Raw genomic sequence first — 6,000 nt, 5'->3', positions numbered from 1 at the left:
CTTCAAAGTATAAAAAAACTATATATTTTTAAATAATAATGATAATAAAAAATAACAAAATGACAAAGAAAAAATTAAAAGGTTTAAATCGTATTAATGTAAAACTTTTGAGAGGGGTACGTTTAGTAAAACTAAAGGAGTGGAGAGTACATTTAGCAACACCCATTTTTTTATCATTCCAATGGATTAAAAATCCAGCTTAATTGCATCTCAAATGGATTAAATGAGTTCCCCTGTTTCCGTTTAAAGATTGACCATTTTTGGAATAGTAGACATCTCAAGATTTTTTAAACATATGACACTTCAATTTGGAATGCCGGTGATTTATTATGATCTATTGATCTCCAAGTAGTTGTGAGTTTTTCTAAAATTAAGGAAACATATTCTTAACTTAAGGTCTTTAATCATATAACATACAACTTTAAAATTAACAATGGTCTTTAATCATATAATATACAACTTTAAAATTAACAATGGCCGTGGATGGTGATTCATCAAATATCTAGAAAATGAGGTAATTACCATCAATGATCATTCCAAGTTTCCAACTTTTGTTCATTTCAATATCAAAACTTCAAATAATCTCAAATTTTATATTTTACCGTCTTTTTTTTTACTTTGATTAATTGAAAGTGGGAATATATGGAGAGTTTTTACAATGAAATAAAATATCTTTCCATACCAAACATCTAAAATGACTGTTTTTGGAGTTTGTTGGAAAAAGGATTAAATCTGAAACGCGCGTGTTTTAAAGCTCAAACAGGAGATGGAGCTCAGTTTTTTATCGGAGGAGACAACAAGTAGAATAGAAGCAATCCGTGCAAAAGTTGAAGAGAAATTGGAGTCAAATGATGTCAAACAAGAAATAGAAAGTAGAGCAGAAAAACTCTTTGCTGATTAACGTGGAAAACAAGCAGCCCTTCATATAGATGGGCATGTATACAACTAAAATAAGTTAAATGAGAAATTAATTATTAATAGGCAGGAGAAAGCGAAGAGAGGGAGCGAGTGAGGGAGAGAAAGAAAGTATATATGGGTATGACAAAACATGGTGTGTATGTATATATTACTTTTTTTTTATTATTGAATTATGTTCTTTTGGTTGAAGACATATAGCACAGAGCGAGGGAAGATATATATATATATAAGAGATTTCAAATGTGAACCCCTTTAAGTTTTAAGAACTCGAAAGAACTCAGTGTAACGATTTTTTTTTTCAAATTTTTTTTACACATGCGTAATATATATATATATATATATATATATATAGAAAATGGTTCAAATAAGAATAAAGAGTTTCCTAAGAATGGTAAGAACCAATAGATTTTTGACATTTGACATTAAAACCTATAGTAAAAAAATAATTCTAGAAAACTATGTCAGTTATAATGGTGAAAGAGTAATTCTAGGAAACTATGTCGGTTTTTAGTAATTTTAAATCTCAACCATTGATTAACATGATCCAATGACTATGATTTATTCTTAGTCTTCTTAGAAAACTACTTTTTTTTTATTATAACCCTCCCCTATATCTAGCTTCCCGTTTCTTTTCTGTGCCACTACAGTAATAGTAATGTGGTCCCCATCTTTCATCTCATCCGGCCCAAACATCCAGTGGCTTAACAAACTTAAATACGCTCCAAAATCTGAGACTCCGTTAATATAATGATGATAAATCCAGGTGCGGTTTTTTGTAATATTACTAATCTTGATTAATGGTAATTTTAAAGAATAACGGCTCTGTCCAATCGTCTGCACACAAAAATTGAATCCTCGGAGCTTGTTAGGAGATGATGGGATGGTAAATGATAATGTTGGCCCTTTCCTTCTACACCTAATCCAGTCCGGCATTTCTTTCCCCATATAAAAGGTGCTGAATATTCCAAATTCATAATACATCTGCAAAAATAAACACAACAATAATTACTCACAATAAATTGATGAAACACAAGCATATTTATATATTCACATAACCGGAGATAATTATTTAAAGGAAACCTTGGTTTGAGACGTTCCCAAGCACCTTTCTTTAATAAAATCTAAATTTTTCCAGCCCAAACTTTGCAACACCCGGTTCTCAACACCTGCCAATGCTTGGATTTTGATTATGCCGTCAATTTCAGAAGCATCGTCTGATGATACTTTCCTAGCTCCTAATAAGTAGAGGGGGGACATTTCTGGATCAAATTTAATTTTCCGTAGCGAAGTATTCCCATAATCTACCAATACAATTAGTTCAGTTAGCGGACGTGGAGGATGCTCGATTGATATCAACTTTTCACAGTTTCCCATACTAAGCCTTTAATAATGACCCTCACAACTAAGCTTTAAATATAAAACGAAAATCCTAAAACCACACACAACCGGCAAGTGTACCGATCGCAAGTAGTATAGACCTAGGAAGTTCGAATATCGAACACGCGGACACGTAAGACGCTAACGATCACTAACCCTAGACAAGACCTACCTAAGAAAAATATTTAATTAATTTTTGATTTTTGATTACTTAACTGAACTAACTAGACTGACTGACAAAAGTTACCTAAAATAGAAAACTTAACGGGGAACTAACTGTGTTAACTTAGGATGGAGAAAAACGTCTACCTAGGTCTGAATCAAACTGTAGGCCTGACAAGCTAATGGATTGGATGACTTCAAGACACCGGTCCCTAAAGATGACACGACTAATGATCGCTCGGGCTCACTGGATTACCTCTCGGTCTCACTCAATAAACCCTAACTACTCAAAATCGGCTAAAACGACCAAACCGGGAAATAATTGCTAACGTGTTCTAATGAAGGATCACCTCTCGGTCTCACCAACTCTCGACCCTAATGGCAATGAATACTACACAACCAAGGATAGATGAACAATTCAACTTAAACCAAAATAGATCAACTAGTCGCTCAAAACACCTAAACCTGACAAGAAACGAGCTCGCTCTCGCGCAATCCTTATTCTAGCATGCAAAGGCAATGAGACAACCCTAACTTCTTATCACCTCTCGGTCTCAAAGAAGGTGTTTAACCGCTGTACTTAATCCAAATAATCATGCAACAAAACCCTACGGTGGTAACTACCGCAAACAAACCCTAAACACAACGTCTAGAATCAAACAATGCACCGATCAATCAACACAAAACTAATCAACCGACACACGGGGTTTATGCAATGAATTAACCAATATTTCCAGCCCTTAAACACAACCTATTTCATGTCTAAACCAAACTTTACAATATCAATTAAGGTCTATCAATCAAACAATCCATAAAACCTATCAAAACCTAACAATTAACATCATCCCTAGGTAGAACTAACAAGTTTAACCTCTCATACTTTTTGGACAGCCATGAACATTTAATAAACACATCATTAAACTCATACCAATCATCTTAACAAACATTCAATGATCAACAATAGTCAATAACAAATCAATCTTTCAAGTAATTGCAAAACTAGTTAATAATTAAACAAGAAAATCAAAGTTGATGAACAATGAAAAAGATGTAAGGATATAGGCTGTTCCGAGGCTACTCGTGGCTGTAAAAACTGATGGTGAATGATCCCGAGGCTTGATTCTTGTGTCTTCTTCCTTCCCTAGCCGTCACAACTCCACCACCTAAGCCGAAAAAAACTTTTTCTCTCTTCCTCCCTTGCTGTGGATTGCGATCGGCCAGCAGTTGCCCCAAGTTAGCGTTTTTTTTAATTTTTTATGTTATAATATAATAGGGTCTTGGGCTTTTCCAATATGCAACCGGGCCGGGCCTTGAGCTTTGTCTTGAAATTGTATGCGTAAAAGTCCATTAAGCTCTCCGAAAAGCTCGGTTTTTTCTTCCTTTCCACCCATAACCTACAACATGAATAAAATTATGTAAAACTTATCTAAAACGAGTTAAAATACATAAAATATAATATAATAACATGGATAAATGGTGCGGAAAATGCGTGTGTTTTACAACACATTAGGAAAACGGGGGAGCAGCACCTATTGACGGATGTCTACTACATCCTGAGCCTACAGTGCAATATCATAAGTCTTGGTCAAGCAACGGAAGGTGGATGCGAGATTCACATGAAACATGATTTGCTAACCATTAAAGATGATACAGGTAAGCTTTTGATGAAGGTGACAAGGACCAAGAACCGATTGTACAAGATCAGCCTCAAGATAGCAAGTCCCGGTAAACGAGCTATCATTGGAATGAAGAATTTTGCAGGTCGGGATCTTCAAAGTGTTGGACTGAAAGAATACAAGCCGGTTACGAGTCAGATTCCAATCAAAGATCCAAGTTCCAAAATTCAAAGCCCAAAGAAGAGTGTTCAAAAAACTAAACGTGTGGTCAAGGAAGTGATTCAAACCCAAGGGAAGACGAGTAATGATCAAACGAAGCGAGTGTTACTTCAAGTTAAGTGGAGCCCAAAGAACATTGCAAGAGATCAAGAAAAACCTCGGGAGAATCAAGAAAATAATGACAAGTGTGAAGTTGAAGAGTCGCCAATTTTGAGTAGAAAATTAGGGGGCGAGTCGGGTGAGTCAGATACAACAATTGGAAAGGTGATTGTTGGCTCAATTGTTGTTTGGCCCAAGTGTAAAGTCCAACCCAGGAGTTATTAGGGTTTTTATATTTGGTAATGTCTTGATTAGCAAGTTTAGTTAGTCTATATAAGCCGAGTTATGGTTAGACATTAGAATATGAGAAGTTGGTGCAACCGAGTTAGGATTCATCAAGAGTCAAATCGAGTTAGGGTTTGAGGGTTTGTAATCAGTTTTTTGAGTTAGATTTTCTGATTAATATAAACGAGAGTTATTCGTTTGTTCATGTTTGATTATCGATCTGGGACTTGAAGGCGAACGGACAGGATGGTGCTAGGCCACCTACGGCAGTTAGGGTAGAACACGCTTGGTGTGTACGACTTTCCGGTAACCCGCTTGATTATCCGGCGAAGCAAGGCCTTCCAGCAGCTACGATGATGAAGAGGAGGCTGGAGTGTTCGGGTTCAGGTTGGGTCAGCTTGCACTAACGAGTCTCTGATGACTCGGGTATTCGGTTAACTTATCTAACTCGATGAGGTATAGAATATGCGACTAATATTTCATTTACTTAAAACATGTCTACCTTATTTATTCGTTGCACGCCCGGTTGAGCTCTCGTTAAAATGATAAAAACCAACAACCATATAAAAATAAACAAAGATAACTTGTATATTAACTAAACCAAACGTCTAAGTAGTTTAAAACCGAATATTTGACTTGTTGACAAGACCGAATATGTGATTGGTTTGATAGAACCCGTGTTGTAAGTTTTATAAAAAAAATGTATATACATTAAAATAAATAACGTTGCTAATATCGTGTCAAGACAGCGAAACCGGTTACCAAGTTCGTTGCTAAAACCAAATTCATGTTCAGCTATTTGAAAATTAAATTTGAGATGTACAATAAAACCAAACACGATCATTTTATTAGAAATACATATTATATGAATTATGTGTTATGAGTTAATTGTTGATAATTTGGGAAAGCTCAGTTGTCTATATGAATACAAAATGTGCTTACATGCTAAGCGTGCTATTAATAATGTGCACACTTGTTAGATGTGCTAGTATTTGGCGTTATTATCATAATGGCTAGCTAGTTTAACTTTTTAATGTTACTTGTTTTATCATTACGCGTTATTATTGTTAACTTTAAGAATGTAACTATTACATTGTTATGCATAACTTGAATATTTTATAGAATGAAATATAAGTCTCATAAACTCGTTTTATAAAAACAATAACGGTAAAATGTTTTACAATGTTATCTCGGTTAAATCGTTAAACAAATATTTTATCGATCTAAATTGTCACCAAATTAGTCTAAATAATACTAACATATAAAATTATAACTTTTACAGGAAATATTAATTAGAAAATGTTATATTTAAAATAATTTAAATAAAACATAATTACTTAAACGATAACTTTAAACCGAACGGTTAGTCGGTCTTATAACCAAA

This window comes from Bidens hawaiensis, unplaced genomic scaffold (assembly GCF_021521415.1).
Source record: "Bidens hawaiensis isolate Kalapana, Puna unplaced genomic scaffold, B.hawaiensis_p1.1 tig00019115_1, whole genome shotgun sequence".
Lineage (NCBI taxonomy): Eukaryota > Viridiplantae > Streptophyta > Magnoliopsida > Asterales > Asteraceae > Bidens > Bidens hawaiensis.
Note: the sequence above shows the minus strand (reverse complement) of the source record.